The sequence below is a fragment of the Aythya ferina genome (assembly GCF_964211825.1).
Source record: "Aythya ferina genome assembly, chromosome: 2".
Classification (NCBI taxonomy): Eukaryota; Metazoa; Chordata; class Aves; order Anseriformes; family Anatidae; genus Aythya; species Aythya ferina.
In genome coordinates, this window is record NC_140297.1 from 120,496,749 (window position 1) to 120,515,992 (window position 19,244).

Genomic DNA, 19,244 nt, shown 5'->3' on the forward strand with positions numbered 1-19,244 from the left:
GTTAGGAAAAGGGATCCATAGTTACGCATGTAAATAGGTAATGTGCTTTTCAAATGGATAAGCACTTAAAACTTTCAAAAAAAGTTTGCAGTTTTGTGTTTGCATATATTTTATACCTATAGATGAATTGTCGAAGTATCTGTTAACTCAAATTACAGCCTGTCCCATCAGGGAACTGAAATCATAAAATCTTGAAAGAAATGAAATTATTTGTGAGTCTTTTTAAAGTATCCTAAGAAATCATGATTATCTTGTGACGTTGTGTCTGATGATAATCCAGTAACAAGGTATTTTGCAACCTAGAATATTGCTTTGACTCTGTTAATATGTGCCATAAAATCATTACTGGATTTTGAATACATATATATATATATTTAAAAATAGAGTTGTATGAAGCACAGATTTTCTTTAATTTTTACTTTTCTTTTGAAGTTTATTGTGTCCATCAGACTTTTAACTTGCATGTAAGTAGGTCTACATTTTTGTTGTTTGATAAGATGGCCAAGAGGAACAAAATCTTTCCTTAGGGGTAGTATTAATTAACTAACTAATATTTAGTTTTTGATTGCTTCCTCTGTAAGGACATAAAGACATACATACAAGTTCATTAGCACCTTGCCAGTGAATGCTAAAATGTTTATTAGTTTTTCACAGTGACTGTTTGATGCTGGCTCCAGTTAAACACTGCTGCCCAAAAATTCATTCTCTGGTTTATTAATCTACAGTGACAAACCCTATTTTCTCCTTCTCCCTATCCTCCCTTCCACTCTCCCTCCCAAACTCACCTTTCCCTCCCTGCCATTTGCAGAAGATGCTGCTTTTAAAGGCAATATCATAAATTTTGAAGCAAAGGGAGGTGACTTTTACAAACAGATAACCTATTTGAAAAGCACCTGTCAAAACCAAATGCTTTAGCTGCTGAGTACTTTTGCATACAATCATTAAAATATATTGAGCCCTCCAAAGCCATTACAGGGACTGTCATGCTATAAATCACAGTGTGTTTTTTCATGACCTGTCCTAACAGTTAAGGAAATGTTGGGTGTTAGTCTAGAAGTGATCTCTGTGGGCCACCAGATCCAGGCCTGCAACAAAACACAAAGAAGCAAATGAAACAATGCCTAGTTATAAAACACAAAAGTGTAATCAACAAAAATAAGAAATATGCCATCTATCTGTGTCCAAAGTGTGGGAAGAACAGGCAAACTGCCCAGAATGGGGCATGTATTTATGTATGGAGGGACTCAGGACTGAGATCAGAGACTTCTTGATAAGGCATCAAATTTATTGTCCTCCTGCCAGGGCATGAGCGTTTACACTGCAGGTGCTCACCTGTTCCAGGAGTATGGGTCCCTGAGGACTTCAGAAGCATGAATGCCCCACAAATGATTGCACAACTGAAGAGTTATTAAGATAGAATACCAGCCTCATTTCAGATTGGCTGGCACAGAGAGCAATAGTCAACAGAGAACACAAGCCCCTGGGCAAGTCCTTGGGGTGCTGACAACCTGCTCCACGGTGCTTTTGCTGCTGTTCTGCAGTGTGACTCGGCTGGTACCCCTGTATGCTGCAGTCTCAGCAAACCCCACAGCACACTGCAGTTCCAGTGGTGTCAGCACTGCTTCAACCATCCCAAAGTTTGAAGACAGCAAATTGTTTTCATTTAATTTGTTCCCCCAGCCAGGGCTGTTACATTCTGAGTGAAATCCTGATCAAATTGCAGTCAGTGACAATAATTCCATTGACATTTTGGGGGCCAAGTAATCACCTTCTGTCTTCTCTTTATGTGTGGATCTTTGCAGATCACAGAAAAGTCCTAAAAGTTATTCAGACTTGGCAGAAGTCTGCATCCATCTCTGCAGACTCTACATTTCCTCTAAGCAATTGCAAAGAAAAAAAGTTATGTTCATGATCATAAATTGTTCTAGCCAGAGTGTTTCCATGTCCCAGTAAACTTCAGGGTGTCACCAGGGAATACAAATTAAAACTGACTGCAACAGTTGGCTCTATATTTTGTTGTCAGAGAGTAGCATTCATTTTCTTCAGTGCCTGGTTTCTGTTGCATTTCTGCTTAAGAGAAAAAGAACAAAAGGAGGCAAGGAAGCAAATCGAGAGAGCATGGAGTAAAAGTTAAAATATGCTAAAATTATACTTTCTTGTTGCCATGAAGTTCTATAACCCAAGGATACTGAAAAATGAGATCAAAAATAGCAGAAATATATTGTTCTGTGAGGGGAAGAAAGAGGCCAACAGGTAAAGGTAGTGGCCAGCCGAGTGCAAGTTCATAATTGACCCACCAAACCTATTTCAATTCTCATCGTCATACAAGCTAGACTCAAAGCTGTTCTGAGACGTAGGACTAAGTCCTTCCACAACATTACACTGAAGAAAGACTCCTGGACCGTATCTTCCTTTCCAGCCAAAGCAGCTTCCTGGAATGCCTGCAGCACCAGCACCATGAGCCCTCACAGTGGCCTGCAGAAGCATGGCCTTCACCCTTGCTTAGTACTGCCCACAGAGGTCATTTCCAGCCAAACCCCTGGGATAACTCGTGTTGCAAGACTTGTAGGTATTGCAGGCAGTCTCTCCTACCACATATGTCAGTGGCAAAACTTCTGTGGGCCCTGATGAGCAGATCTGTGTCCTGCAGGAGACAAGCCTTGAGCTTGTCTGCTGTCCTGTCTCCCCAGCACCAGTGCCTGGCACAGGGTAGGTCCAAGGGAACTCTACAAAGAGTTCACGTTAACAGTTTGGGTTCAGCTTTGGTTCTCGATAAACAATGGTTTGCACTGCTCTTGGCTCATGTTCGGGTGCAGTTTGGCTCAGTGCGTTTGAATTATGCTTCTCGGGCATCATCCACCGTCACACAGTTAATGGGAGTGATTATTTCAAATGTATGCTGGTAGAACATGCCAGTGCTTTCAAACATCATTGCTCATGTGGCTCAGGTGCTTCTTCTGACTTGTATATTAAATGAGATTATGTTTGTTTTGGCTTGTTGTGTTTTCTGCCAGAATTCAAGCTATCTCCAATGAGCCTGTTTTAGCAACATTCTCCTTTTTGTTGTTTGCTTGGATGTGGTCTTGGTCTTATCCCATTGATTTCAGCTGGCTTTTTATTCACACCTTCTTATAGACACTGCTCTGCATAAACAAGTTGGAGTTATAATCTTTATAAGTTGGAGTTTTATTCAAGAACATGAATAGTTAGGTCAGCAAAAGGGAAAACTTTGTCTTAAACTAACTATCCCTCAGACAGTTGTGGAAGAAAAGATTGCCTGAAATCAGCATTACAACAAATGGAGAGGTGTCAGCTGCTTCTATGTGCTCCCTAGATTCTCATATGAAGGAAACATTGGAAGCTGCCAAAAAAAAAACAAAGGGGGGGGGGGGGGAGGGGTTGATTTATTTATTTATTTTAATTGGGAACATCAAATGTCAACAGTATCCTGCTTACACAATTCTGATACAATTTATGGCCCAGTACTGTTATCCCTACCATCAACTGCCATGGGAGCTGCCTGAACAATGAGTCTTTATTATGTGTGGAGCATTTCATACCATCTGTGTCCCAGAACACTTTACAGAGACAGATAAAACAGTCTCAGTAAATAACAGCAGAGAATAAATAAATTTAAAAGGTTTAGGCAAAGGAAAGCAGAAATAATTCAAACTCTTAGTCAGACATGCAGCACAAAGCACGGCAGTAAATGATGCCATGTATTTCTTTTGAAAATACCAAGAAATTAGAACAGCTTTTTCCATTTACTCTCTAAAATACTGACATGGCTGCTCAAGAAAGCTAAAGAGAAGTAGTGTCATAAACAAGCAGTCTGGAGTCAAAGAGAGGCAGCCACACAGTGTTAAGCCTTCAGTTCAGGAGATCACAAATCCTGGTGTAACAAGATATTTAAACTGGCCCATGTGATTAGAGTTGTTCAACTGTAGAAAACTGGGCATGTATATAAAAAACTTACCAAACTGTGAAGATAATACTAAGGAAACTGCAGATTAAGGGTAGAATTAATCTCACAGAACTTTAGTTCTCTTTTAAAGTTAGTTGTCCCATTTAAGCTACTTTTGTAGCCAGTTAAGAAAGACAGGTGAGATGGTTTGCCCTTCAGACATGCTCACATCTCTCCACTAACTAGAATCAGAGCCCAGGTAATTAGTTTATTTTCAGTGTCTGACTTTAAGATGACTAAAACCCAGAGAAACAGTCACACATTCACTTGTTCTACATCTTTCACTGCAAGGTAGCTCTTTGAAAAATCTGTGGCTTAGAGAGCTTTCCTGTGGCTTTGTGTTCATACCAGGAGTTTTTATTACTTTGTCTGAGAAATCTTGAATCCTATAATGCTAAAATGCTAAAAGTTAGGTTAGCATGAATATTGAAGTAGGATGTCACACTTCAGAAACTTGTGGTCGAACTCATAGCAGTTGTGTCAAGCCTGGAGCAATGAGAGACTACAAATGTTTGTGACTTAATATTTCCACAGGTCATGTACTGAGTTATAATATCTAGGTTGCCCTCAAAAATGACAGAGTGCTGCTGTCTGTAGCAGGAACAGCTTGTTCCACCTGCAACAAGATCAGCCTTGCAGCCTTGTACAGAAGGTGGTCCGATATGTTACCTTGGGAGTGCCCTTGTACAACAGGTTTGTCTAATTCATATTGGCAGACACAATCTGAATTCAGTGAATCATGAGATACACAAGACTTCATCAGTGAGACCGTCTGGATAGAGCACAGGAACACTGGCGTACATGAGCTGTTTCAGAGAGCTGTTAGGGAGAAATGTTCAGTGGCCAGTTACACTGCTTGCTTGCAAGTGCCTCTATTACAAACACTGTATTGTTTTCGATCTGGAAGGGGCATGCATAAGAAAATAGTTTTTCTAGGGATGGAATATGAAATATCTGGCCCATTCTTAGAGCCTGCTTTACCTAGTTCTCAGACAGACACATGCAGATTCTGCACTATGTTTTGCGGTTCTTGCTTTACTAATTATAAAAGCCTCTTGTATACTGTAGATGTATCTTCACTGTCTCAGGGATCTTAATAGGGAGTGAATGGCAAAACACAAACATTACACTGTGTCAGCATAAACAAAGCCACAATTATATCAAAGGTCCTACAGGCATTGCTCATTTGTACTAATAATTTTTGCTTTGCAATCAAGCAGCACAAGATGCCAAATTAATTATTTTAAACACTTTCCACCACTTGGCACTTATTTTGGACTGAAAATGGGGAAGCAAGGAGAGGACCAAAGAGAAGGGAAAAGAAATTCTTTCACCATCAAATTAGCAAGGCATATGATAGAAGTGGATTTAGAAGACAAAAAGCCCTGAAGAGACTTTTGGAGCTCTCACTAGTTTGTTTAATGGGGAACCGTCCAAAATTAAATATCTGAGAAGCTGGAGGCTGAACAGCTTAAGGTACAGTGTGCACACAGAAACATTGCTGTATTAACTGCTGGAAGAAGCATAAATTATGCATTTCTGATGTGTCTCTATAGGCCCTGTAACCTTTTTTGCCCCTTAGGGTGCTCGTTATCTGCAGGAGCAATTAACAGATAGTATCTAGCAGCTAGTGTGATTTCTTACCTTTAGAGTGATTTCAAATCAAATAAAAAGGAGGCTAATAGGGCCAAGGAGACCTGAGCTGTGAAGTTGTTTCTGATGTATGTTGGATAGAAATAATCAGTAAATTGAAGGTACATGCTGCCAGGAAACCTAGATTATGTCTAACTAGTTTTGCTTGCTGAATCTTTTATATTTCTGACAGATGTTATTGTTACTGTGAGACAGTATGCAAGCGATACAAATAATGGAAAAAACATTCATTAAGTAATTCTGAAAGGACATGTTTAAATTGTCTTACTTCAGCAACTGCAAGCTGATTATTCAAAAGATCTGATTTCTGCACTACCAAATAAAAATTAAAGACAAGGAAAAAAAAAAAAAAAAAGGAAAAAAAATAAAAAGGAAAAAAAAAAACACATGTAGAACTGGTCGTCTTAGAAAAAGAAGTTCTGGTGACTAGAAATATGCTTAATTCCTAAAACTGAGTGGAAAATTTTCAACATTTAAGACATCTGAATAACTTAGAAAAAAAAAAAAAAAAGTGCTAACTACAAAATTCTAAGATTAAATTTGTACAATTATCCTATATCATTAAAAATCTAAATGAAATATTTCTTAGCTGAAAAATCAGATTATTAAATACAAATCAGTATGAATTATGATACCTCTTGAGCTCTCTAATAAATTTTCTCTAATACTTTATGTGATACCCCATCATTTTTTAGTGGTAATGTGTTTCAATTCTTTCCTAGTGCATGAAAATTGTACTGAATGCTACTGCCTTATATGCACTGAAATACACTGTAAAAGACACATAATTTGAAAATAAATGTGAATAAATCATTTTTGAGGGGGTCAAAAAAAACAAACCAAACCAAACCAAAAAAAAACCATAAATTAAAATATATGCCAAAATGTTAATTACTGTCATATCACTTTAGCCCATTGTTGTGGGCTAATCCAGCAGGCAGCTCGGCACCACACAGCCTTCACTCACTCTCCCTCCAAAGTGGGAGAAAACTCTATTACAGCCAAAACCAGGACACCCATTTGAGCCATTATTCTCCAATGCCACTTTTTTACTATCTTTACCATATAGTGAGTTTGGGAGTTGGATTTTTATAGGTTCCTACACCATGCAGAATTTTCTGATTTCATTTAGGAGCCAGGCAAAGTCAGAGAACTGGCTGCTGCAATCCTGAACAAAACTGAATCTTTGCATCTCAAGTTCTTGGTGCTGGGGATGTTTTTCTCCTATGAACTTCAAAGCATTGAACATTTGAAAAAAAAAATGCTTGCCAAAAGCCTTGATTTTATCATAGTTTTCTGATGATTTGTTAATGAACTACATCAAATTCAAGACTCTATATTTTATTATGTTTAAAATAAAAAAATAATTAATGTGACTGGAAGTATCAACTCTCTGAAATAATTTAACTGCATTTGGGAATAGGATAAGAAACTGTCAGGGAAAAATCTTGGACTCATTCAGTTCACCAGGAGTTTGTCATTGCTCATGTTGTGTCCAGGATTTCACTTCCAGGAAAAGCAAAACCAGGTAAGAAAGGAGGTGTGTAGAAACATGCATTTATTTTTCTCAAAATAATTAAAATAGCTATTGATCCTTAAAAGTAGGTTTAAATTATGATTAAAAGCACAATTTTGTCTTGCATATAGAAACAACGGCAGCTTTTTTTTTCTTCTTCCTTTTTTTTTTTTTCCTTTTTTTTTTTTTTTTTATTTTTATGAGTCAAATGATACAGAGCTTTCAGAAGCAGAAAAGAAGAGGATGGTATTCAGCTTCCAAAGAAGGGAAATATTTTGGCTGACAAAGCAGAGGCAGCTTGGTTAGCATTTAGGACAACAAAGACAGTCATCTAACTCTGGTTGTTGCTGTCCTCCTCTACAAGAGATAAAGAAAGTAGACCAGGAAAGAGGGCAGTCATAAGGTCACAACTTTGATCTTGGAGGATTTCAATTATTCAGGTATTGATTAGGATGACAATTATACAAAAGCTGTAGAGAGGAACACATTTATAAAGGTTGCCCAGAATTGCTTTCTTTAGCCATTTGTTGAGGTGACTGCATAATGAGAGCTTATTTAAAAACGTGCCTTAATAGATGTGACAGCTGTGATAAATAAGCAGAATTCAGGAAAGAGCAAGACCTTTCTAGAAGTGTCTAAAAATCTGCCTTGTGGTGAGGAAACACAAGATTGTTTCCCCATCACAAAAATGTAAACTACTTCCAGAAACTCTTGTTAGCTCACAAATTATTAGAGATGACCATACTCCTCATGATATTGTCTCTTCCCTACATTAGCTCAGAATAGGTCTCTGTGCTCACCAAATTCCCTAAAAAGTCAGATCTTAATCAAGAATATACTACCAACGCAAAGAGCCATGTATTTATGTGTGTGTGTGTGTACAAATACTTAATTATTCATCCACCTAATATTAGAAGGATTTTTTGGGACTGATGCCTTGCATTTTGTCCCTGATGCATTTACATTCTGACCAGGACAATGTGTGATTATGCAGTGCACCAAGATAAATATTTTGATCTGGCTTTTTGCCACTGTATGAACTTTCTGACTTTTGTCAGAAAGTGGGTGATCCTGTGAAAAGTCCACCTGTGTAAGGTACCTTTGATTCTCATTGTAGTTCCATAATCAGCTGGAACATCCTCAAAAATTGCCACAATGGCAGTTTAAATTTCCTGTGCAGTATAGATTTAAATACATTGTTCCATAGTCAGTGCCAAATAGGTCAGTAGAAGTGAAATATTACTCAGTCAGAATATGATCCACCCCTACTATTTAACTGTTTACTCATCATACACGAACAGCATTTCTTAGTTACTGCAACAAAGGTTTTTTCCAGGAGTTTCATTAAGCTAAGGAGTGGTTCTGGGACAAAGATTCTGGACCACATTTACAATTAAGACCATATCATTTTCTAATGCTTCAACACTGGCTTAATTTATAATTTATCATGGGATTTAATGCTTTTTTATTTCTTCATTTTTGAGAACTGGAATGTGAAAAAACAGGTATTGCCTTTAGCACTACTGTTTACCTAGCATCCTCGTGCCCCATCTTAGCCAAAGGTGATTCCTCTGCAATTAAAATGGGATTTCATCTATTTCTAGCCTCTTTCATGCCGCTCCTCTGACACAATGAGCAGTTGGTGTCCAGCTGGCTTAGTCGTATCCAGAATCCTGAAATTCCAGCCTTTCCCTTAGCTCAGAGATGCTGCTTGTCAGCCGCTGCCTGTGCATATTCAGTCTGGGAGGGAAATCCCTGCAGAGGCTAGAGGTCTCTGGAGCATCAGCTCTATTTCGAGGAGCTTTAAAAGGTGCAAATTATTTTAAAGCCCAAGAATAGTCTGAAAATACATTGCCTGCACGAGTCAAAGTCGAAGCAAGGGAACTGTGAAGCATGATTTGCTGCTCCTGTAGGCCACAGTGATTTTTGTGTCAAACAACCAGCCTCCACGTGCCTGTTAGAAGAAACAGCCCAGAAAAACCCTTCCAGGTGCTTTATGCACTGTAGAGAGCAGGAAAAGGACTATTCACCCGGCAGATCCCATTTTTCTTTCACTGTCAAAATGTGCAGGAAATCCTTCATGCCTTGCTTAGGCTTCGGTAAGACAAACTTGAAGAGAGCAGGCAGTAAAACATACCCGCGCTGGGCTGCTCTGGGGCTGAAAGTCCCCCAAAGCAGCATTGCAGTGCCATCTAGTGAGAGCCACCAGGACTGGGAGCAGCTTGAGTATTAAAAGTTCGCCGTTTATAATTCTTGACCAGATCTGGCCCTGCTTTACTTTCACAGCTCCAGCTCCAGTTTACGCAGCTGTGAACATCCTGAGAGTAAGTTCTAGAGAGTTCGCCTCAGGGGGAACAGTGCTTGGGTTGAACCCCCAGGGGGATGGATGGTGGCCCAGCTACTTTCCAACCTCTGCGGTGCTGCAAAGCATCAGAGTTATACATGCCTCTGCCAAGTGCAGCTTTAGCTGTTCCTCTGAAGAGCCTGAAGGAGGGAGAGGAGGTGTGGATGGCTCCGAGCAGTTCAAAGCAGAGACTTCAGCATTTTAAACACTTCAGAGAGATCCCAGGAAAGCAAGGCTTGTTCTTGCAGGAAGAGATTTGGAAACCTTATGGTGGCTTCTGTGAGAAAAGCTGAGGGCTGAAAAGATGAAGCTGTGGATATGATCTAGAGATTGTAAATCCAAAAAAAAAAAAAAAAAAAAAAAAAAAAAAGGAATTCAGGTCAAACTTTAAACTTCATCCTTCACATCTATGACAATAAATACACTACTGGATACTGTCATTGAGAACAGTAAAAACAGACAGGTGAAAGGGATACTGAAAGCAACTCTATGCAGAGAATAACGAGCAGGAGGCTACAGCAAAGGAGTGCTCATATATGCTTGCAGAGGTCGGGCTGCTTGCTCATCCCTGCTGGCTGCCTTAGCTTTCTTGCTGGGGCTGCTAATGCATGGTGTGCCTTTAATGTAGTCCCAAACTGCTAAAAGAAATCACAGCAAGGCAGATTTGTTATATTGCTTGGCAAAAAACAACTCCACAAATAATAAATAGTCAAGGCATCAAAATTCATATCCATTTTTAGGAAAAGATATGCACACATTTATTACCAGTTTTAAATTCTTTATAATATCAAATGTAGCTACATCCAAATCCAGAGGGAGTCCCCTGCAGAAAAAAGGGAAATATATTGCATCAGTATTTCATTACACAGTCCACTGATCACAAAACACATCCACTCAAGGTTTACCCCAGAGTCTCTATGCAACGCGTTTCTCACTCTGAACAAATGCAAGCTCCAGAGTCTCAGAAAAGGGAGTTTAAACCACAGTCTTTCACTGTAGCGTCTTGTACCCTGTAGATAATTAACACGCTTCACAAATCTCTGGTTAAAGTTTTGTTTTGTTTTGTTTTGTTTTAATCTTGCCTTGTCATCTAATGTGGGGATACTGCAAAAATGAAAATGCATTCATTGAGTTAATGATTTTGTGAACTGACATTCAGTATCTCCTGTATTTTCCGCCTTCCCTAAAAACTGCCTCAGCTATTGTCTGCCATATTTACTCATTTTGGAATATAGGAACCTCCAGCTTCTGTGTAACAAGCTCAGAGTAACGGGTCTAGGAACAAGCTGTCAGGGTATCCCCTCAGCCCCAGAGGCATCATCTGGCCTATTTAAAGTTCTTTATATTCCCTTTATGGTGGTTATATGGGGAAAAGGAGTTGAGGAGGCAAGACTCAAGCAAGTTAAATTCTCAAAAAAATGCCCATTTTATGCGTCAAAGTGCTACTTTCTGAAATGGGCATGAAGAAAAAAAAGATTTTTATGATTCCATATATGACAGGTTTCATAAGTTAAGAGATCATCGTGCTTACCTTAATGGACAGAGTAACATACAAAGTCTGATCTCTGCACCCTGTGCAAAGTAGGTATTAAATGTGACTAAACCCAAAAGGTATTTTTCAAACACCCACTTTACACAGCCATAAACCACTTCAAGAGGTGGAAAGCAATGAGAAATCAAGCTCCCAGTGATGAAGAGAGCAGTGGTATGCAGGGACACTATGCTATTCAGTGATAAAGTGGTTATAGTGCAATGCAAATTGTTCACTTTAAAATTGAAGCTGCCTGAAATGCTCTCACTCCTGGTTGCATAACAAACCCAAACTCAGCTACTGATTGCTTTCCAGACTCAAGCACCATTCAGTTAAAACATCACTATTGTTCAGACTTTTGGGAAATTTGGATCAGTTTATGCTGTTAAATCAAGATTCTAGTTTTTTTGGTTTGATTCGAACAGTTTGAATTTAGAACTGAGCAGAACATTTGTGTCAAATAAGTTAATAGGTGAAAGCATCCTGTTTTCTCACAAATGTTCTACTACAGTTGCAGTTTCAACAGTGTGTCTTCCATGATACGTTGTCTCTTGAAACTGAAATTTGGAGTGTAACTTTGAGAACATAAATATGAGAAATTGGAATCAGAGACTGTACCATAACAGCCTTTATGGGAAACTTCTACAGAGTTGGGTAGCATTTAAGTAAGCAGGTTCTGTCAAGGTACATGTAGGAATATGTAACTTTCTTTACTTTTCTTTAATTAGTATTTTGCATTGAGGTAGTATTTATAAATAGTTGTTATATTCGTCAAATTGTACTATGCATTATCCAGGCATACACTGAAAGTGAAAGGGAAAATAAAGGGTCTGGTTGCTATCAATGAAGATGAAAAACAGGTTCATAACCAGTCATCTGCCTTGCCCATCTCACGGGGATGAGATTTAAGGAAGAACAAAAAAGACTTCAGTGTTGAATTTAGGTACTTTATTGAAATTCTTTCTGTGAGTGAAAGAGACCAGAGAAAGAAAGATTATAAAAGAGCATCAAGAAGATGTGGGTTGGTGGACAATGGAGAGCTGTATTTTTGGCAAAGCAGAGGCAGAGAAAGGAACAGAAGACAGTAGATGAGCTAATCGTGATGACAGTTACAAGAAGGAATGTTGACAGGTCTTGCCCTTAACTAGAAGGTAAGCTCACTGGGGTGCAGAGCAGGATACTTTGGCTTTGTAGGTGATCTGTTTGGGACCTGAAGTTAATATAAGTAATAATTACACTGGCTTCCTGAAAAGGACTGCAAACCATATTACTGTCTGCTCTCTTGTCTGGTGGTTACATCTGGCTAGCACTGCAGGCCCATTGGCCAGAACTTAATAGGATCTGGGTAAAGGAACAAAAATGAAGAGCCACTTAGAGACTCAACGCTGTGAGAGCTGAAGAGCTCGGTGCACACTAAGTGCCTTGGAGTGCCTCCCCTATGGCTCGAGTACTGGTACAAGGGCAGCTCTCCCAGTTTTCCGCTTTTTTATTCAGCCTCAACAGGCTTAGGTTTCCCCTGGTCTTACCTTAGTAACACAAAAACAATTTGTAAGCAAAAGCTGAAGACATCATCCCTGTCCAGACACCTTCAAAGCAGAAGCTTTTGCTACATAACAAATGTGTCACAAATGTGAAGCTATTTCTTCACCTAACAGGCAGCAAGGTTTGTAGCAAGTGTCCATCCTTCTCTTTGCATTCCTAATCTTCCCTTTGTGGTACTTGTGCATGTGTATCACAGTTTAAGACAGCTGTAAGCCTAACAAGAGGCACTCCTCTGCACTTTCTTTATGTGAAGCCCTGCTGGCCTGCATACAGGAGAAGAAAGGACCAGAAAATGCCTCATGACTTATCCACCTAAAACAGCAGGCTGGGACGCACCACCCTGGTCTCTTACAACTGATGCACAGCCTAGTGCCCTCTATCCCATTTCACTAGAACACTTACTAAGCTTGTACAGGAGGTGCTGGTGCTATGAGGAAGAAAAGCTGGGAGCTATTTTTTGCACTAAACATGGGCAAAACAGGAGTGACATGCAAAAGTCTGCATCATGGATGGTGTGTGGGGTGAAATGCCAGATGACTGGGGAAGGGTTAGAAAAGACAAATAGAGCAGGACCACTACATTTCAGTGTGATATGCAAAACATTGAGGAGCTGCAGGTCATGCTCAGGAATGAGAAAAATAAAAAATAAAAATAAATTAATAAATTAATAAATAAAAATTAAAATATATATAAAAAAAAAAAGAATCTGAACTGGAAACATGTATGGACTGGAATCATGAATGCACCTGGGGAGAAAGTCAGAAGATGTGATCACTGAATCAAGAAATGACTAAAACATCACCATATTTTTTTATTATTATTGTTTGCTTGTGTTTGTTTTTTGTTTTTTTTTTTTTGAAAGCCAGTGTCTGACAAGTACTAATCAACAGAAAGCAACAGTAAGGGCTGGGAAACAGCAAATCAATGGGACAGAAACATTAAAGATTAGCTTTAAGCTGTCATGGTGACAATGAAGCAAATGACAGGAGAGAACTTAAGAGGAAGAAAACCCTAAGAAGATTTCTGAAGGTTTTGCACAGTGTAATGGTGAGCCATCCAAAATGAAAGGCCTGAAAAGCTGGAGGCTGATCAGAGGAAGGCAGACTGTGCACATAGAGAGATCTGTTCAGTACAAGACCAAGTGGTACAGCTGTTCAGCTGCAGCTAACCCAGCTCTGTTGAGACCAGGCACTTTCTTACAAAGCCAACAGAAAACACAGTGTCTGGGCACTGACAGGAGGATGAACTGAACCACTGCTGACCAAAGACCTTCCTTTTATTCCTTGTAGCTGCACTCAAGCAACCTATGCTGTACCACTGGATTTACCATCTACAAGGTGGTAGAGGATCCCTACTGATGTTTATCATGCAAGTAGAGTTAAAACTTCTTCCATGCTATGGAAAGAAATGTCTGAATATGAGTCAGGCAGAGAAGGGGATTTTGCCAGTGCTGGTGCTTGTTGCAGTATTATTGGAACAGGTTGCCCAGGGAGATGGTGGAATCACCATTCCTGAGGGTGTTTAAGGAGAGGTTGGTTATCATATTTAGGGACATGGTCTAGTGGGTGACATTAGTGGTAGGGGGACAGTTGGACCAGATGATCTTGGAGGTCTTTTCCAACCTTAAAGATTCTACAATTCTAACTTGGGTTACAGTGCACCAAGCAGGAGAAGAGAAAAGAATGCCAAACTGAGCAGAGGAACATCAAATCTAGCTACGTAGAAGTAAGCATGAATCTCTTACTAGTTTTGTAAATAAAAGTTTATAGGTTTGGTTGCCTTGAAGAAATGGGTGCAAAACCAAATAAAAACACAGGTCTGAAATTCCCTCTCAGAATGGTTAGGAGAAGAAATAAACAGCAATTCACAGAATCACAGGCCAACTGAGGTTGGAGGGGACCTCTGGCAATCATCTAGTCCAAAGCTCTCACTCAAAGCAGAGCCATCAACCTAGAGCTAGTTGCCCAGGACCAAGTGAAATGAATCAATTTCATTATTAATTTTGGTACTAAAAGAGGATGCTTCAGCAGACTATTTACTGTTATAATGACTGTCATACAGTGCCTGGGAATCTGTGCAAGGTGACATTTTTACAATTTTTCCATGCAATTTTTCAGGAATTGAAAAATGAATGAGTGCTCCTAAACACTGCAGTTTGTTTAAGAAAAAAAAATAAATCCTAGGTCATGATGATCTTGTTTTAGATTAATAGAGAAAAATGATTTATTTTTCTAAAGTTTTTAACTTTCTTTATCATTTGCAAACAATGCCTGTTTGCTCTACCACAGCTTGGGCAACTGCAGCATCCTGGCATGGTAGTTTTACCCAGCTGAGCAGCTGAACTCCACTACAACCATGTTCTCACTCCTCCTTGTCAAAGGAAAAGGGAGAACAATGAAAAGGGGCTCACAGGTTGAGATAAGGACAGGGAGATCACTCAACAATTATTGTCATGGGCAAAACAGATTCAACATAGGGAGATTAACATAAGTTGTTGCCTATTAGTAACAAACTAGAGATGTACAAAACTAAAAGCAAAATAAAAACACCTTCCCCCTATCCACTCTCTTCTACTTCCTCCCCTGGAGCAGCTCAGGAGAATGGGGAATGGGGATTGTGGTCAGTCCCTGATGCTTTGTCTTCAAAGTGTCTTTTCTCCTTCTGAACTGACCTTGGGGTCTGCAGGGCTGGTTCTCGCTCCTTGTTCTCCCAGCTGCTGTTGCACAGCAGGGTTTTTGTTGATGTTGTTTCTATTTATTTATGTATTTATTTTGTGTGTGTGTTTTGTATGTTTGTTTTTCCATTTCTTAAATCTGCTCCCACAGAGGCAAAACAACATCGCTTATTGGATCAGCTTTGGCCAGCAGTGGGTCCCTTTGCAGCCAGCTGGAGCTGGCTCAGATCTTACATGGAGCAGCTGCTGGGATCTGCTCACAGAGACCACTCCTGTGGCCCCCCCAGCTACCAAAACCTTGCTGCATAAACACACTACACCTGGACAGGGGCAGCACTCCATTCTGATTCCAGAATCATTACCAGAATGGGGCTTTAGAAATTGAAAATAATTTTTATAGAATCACTGTACATTAAAGACAGAATTGAGCAAAAGGTATAGTACATACAAACTTAATTTCATGAAGATTATTAAAAGATAGAGACGCTATGTCCAGTCCTATAAATACACTCATTTTGGGAAGTAAAATTTTCAGATAAGGAAAAACATTCACCTTCTCTGCTTTATTTCTGAGCCCTTATTACAAGTAACAACTGGAGTGAAAATTTATCTCTGCCTTCAGGTATCCGAGGGTTTTAATCTCTGTTGAAAAAAAAAAAAAAAATTCTGATAGGTCACTGCAGTTTTTTTCTGTGCAGTCTCCAAAATAACTTGGCTATGTTGATTAGTGTTGCTATCATAAAAGTAAAAGGTTGGTTAGGAAATGTAGCTTTTCTGAGGTGTATGCTTATTTTACATTTAGGCATATAATTGGATAGTTATATTACAATATTAAACTGTGCAGTCAAGTTGGCCATTAAATCATCTTTCTCCTTATTTTTCCTTTCTGTTAACAAAAGAGTATTTTAAATAGATCTTCAATGTTTTTGTGCATGACAGAAAAATATTCATAACACATTTCTTCAACTTTGTTAGAAGTTTTACATGACTGTGATAAAATCCTACCATTATGGGTTGGCCCCAGCCAACAGCACCCACACAACCTATTGCTCATTCTCCCTCTTCCCCAGGTACATGGGGAGAAAAAAAAAAAAAAAAAAAAAAAAAAAAAAAAAAAAAAAAAACAACTCCTGGGTTGAGATAAAGATAGCTTAATAACTGAAGGAAAGAGAAAAAATATATATAGTGCAGGAAAGGCAATCACCCACCAGCTCCCACGAGCAGACTGCTACCCAGCCAATCTCTGAGCAATGGCAGCCTTGTAAGCCCAATCCCCCACCTCCTTTTTGTAATGCCATTGATTATGCTTAACTTTTTATAAGTTCATTTTTAGAGTGAAGCTGGCAACTTTGTATTTGTCTATGAACAACTCAAGTTCAAAGTTCAACAATAAGTAGACCTCAATGCATTTAAGTGGCTTCCCTGTCTATAGCTTTAAGGCAGCTTTATTTTACTTTTCTTATGTGGGAAGCTGCCTTGCTACCTCAGTGCGTCACCACAGCAATTAACCTGTACAGAATGCTGTCTAAATAATGCTTTTTAATGTTTGGTTCAGACTTCTGTGGTCCTCCATATTAATGTTTCTGTATTTCAGTCCTCTTTTGTCAGTTTTCACATTCTCCACATCTATATCTGTATCTATATCTGTCTATACCTATCTATTTATCTATCTATATCAATATACCTTTGTGTACCCACATGCAGGAAACAGGACCAGGGTGTGGTGTACTTGGGCATAGAATGTCCCCCCAGGCCACCAGTGCTCTCCCAGGCAAAGGTTTGACATAGCTGTGAAATTAGTACAGAACCAGAGTCTATTTCCAGATGGCAGTTTGGATGAGACTGCAGAAAGGAGACTTTAGACATAGGAGTGCATGCAGCTCTTGGCCTATTTTATTCAGCAATCTAGACATATTTCTGCACCATATCAAGGTATTTTCTTCTACTTTGTTGCCTTCTATCCACCACCATTCTTGCTGTCCATTTTATTGCCCCTTTGCATCACTCACTCTTGTCTTCTTATAGTTATATTGTGTAACCCCCAAATAAATCTTCTCTAAGGGCCTTCTGTCTCCCTGGAAACAGTGGGAACTGATGCTCGTTTTACTAGGGCAGCAGCATGCACAGCCAGCAATGCCCACGTCTTACCGTCTTTGAGCAGGGACTATTCCAGAAAAAGAGAAATTTTGCAAAACTGAAATAGGGATATTCTGTGAAACTAAGTTAGGCACATTAAAAATATATCATGATAAGATCAGAGGGGCTGGCCACGCTCCTATTCCAGGATCATTTGCCAGCAGGTGCCAACATGTAAGGTAGCAGATCATCTCATCACCCTGATACCCAGACACACCTCATAAGAATATGATATCCCTTCAGATTCCATGGAGTGGACTGTCCCCTTGCTCTGCAGCTGCTAGAAAAATATTTAAGAAAAATAAGGGGAAATGGCAACAGGCAGGTCGATACTGACACACACCGTGCTGTCATGGAGCCTGCACATTACTCCCAAATTTCTGTCAGTATGTGCAGGCAGTTAGCTGATCCCGGTCGGTTAACAACAGTGTGAGGGACAGCAGGGACACTGAGGCAACATTTCCTCCTTGGGACAGAATTAGAGGAATGGGGACAAGGATGCAGTGGTGCCAGAGGCCAGGAGAGGGAGTAGGAACCCATGGCAAAGGGAGCAGTGAAAAAACCCTCCACACCCTCTTCCTTGGTGGTGGGATTGATGGGTGCTCTCCAGGAATCAAAGCAGGGGTGGCACATGGCGAGAAGGAGGAAGGCAAACACGTGCTTGACTGGTTGCATGGTGCTCTCTGTGGGGCTGACAGGAACCCTGGCCACTGGTAGCATAGCCTGCCCAAAATGCTTCCCGCAAGGAAAGAGCGTCCCTGCCCGGGACATTGTATCCTTGCCTATCCGCTCAGGTCGGCAACTTGCTGCCTGCCATGACGTGCTGAAATGAGAAATGTTTGATAAGTGAGTTTTCAGTGGTATCATCAAGCAGGCAGCAGCAAGTGGATTTAACACTTGGATTATGAATTATTGTGACCCATTTTGTGAAGTGTTTTGTGGACAATCAGATATGTTTGTTTCTGTTTATGTGTATGTGTGTAAAACTGTGTGTATATACCTACTGGATTTTTCAACCTATAAATAGTTTATCCATGTTTATATTTTATATAGATACATGTGATTAATTATATGAATAACTAAATATATTTTTATCCAATCTTGTGATTCCCAAAACATGCACCCTCCTGCAGACTGTAATCAAAATGTCAACCACTTTTCCCACCTTTATAATGTGAAAATGGTGCAGACTGTGGATGTATGTAACTAAAACTTCACTTCCTTACTTCTGTGTACTCTAGTTATGAAATAATATTTAGACACTTTCAGGCTTCAGGATAATGTAAATGATGTGATAACTTTTGAAAAATCAGACCAAGACTAATCAAACAGCAACTTATTTGTTCATTTGTTTTGGTTTTGGTGTAAAACTGAACTGGCTTTGATAGGTTGATTTTTAAGCATTTAAAGTGAGTTGAAGCCTATTTTTCAAGTTTCTAACTTGTTTTTCAAAATAGGTAGCATGTGGGATTTTTATTTATTTATTTTAGTTGATGGTTTGTTTGTTTGTGTTTTTTTTTTTCAAATTTATTTCAAGCCTTGAAAAGTTCATGCATTGATGATAACATCTCCTTTATTCCTCCTATCATTCTCCTTCTTGAACCCTGAGAGTAACTATCTAGGAAGATCTCTTCTCAAAAAGAGCAGTCAGGCATTGGGATGGGTTGCCCAGGGAGGTGGTGGTGCCACAGTCCCTGGGGGTGTTCAAGGAAAGGTTGGACATGGTGCTTAGAGACACTGGTGGTAGGGTGATGGTTGGACCAGATGGTCTTTAAGGACTTTTCCAACCTTAATGATTCTAAGTATCCTTACTCTTTTTCCTGATATCAACACATAGGTCCCTTTGAAACTAGGAGCAGATTAAAAGTCAACTTTACTGTTGCC

General features: G+C 39.5%; 1 protein-coding gene and 1 long non-coding RNA gene across 2 annotated transcripts in view; one reads left to right on the top strand and one right to left on the bottom strand.

The window, feature by feature from the left end:
- Nucleotides 1-19,244, top strand: part of XKR4 (XK related 4) — a 244,021-nt gene that overhangs the window by 156,245 nt on the left and 68,532 nt on the right. The window lies entirely within an intron of this gene.
- LOC311432755 lies at nucleotides 9,169-11,073 on the bottom strand. The gene is made up of 3 exons (XR_014690292.1): nucleotides 11,009-11,073; nucleotides 10,243-10,300; nucleotides 9,169-9,800 (listed from the first exon to the last, which is right to left on the bottom strand). It is a non-coding gene; the product is annotated as an uncharacterized lncRNA (long non-coding RNA).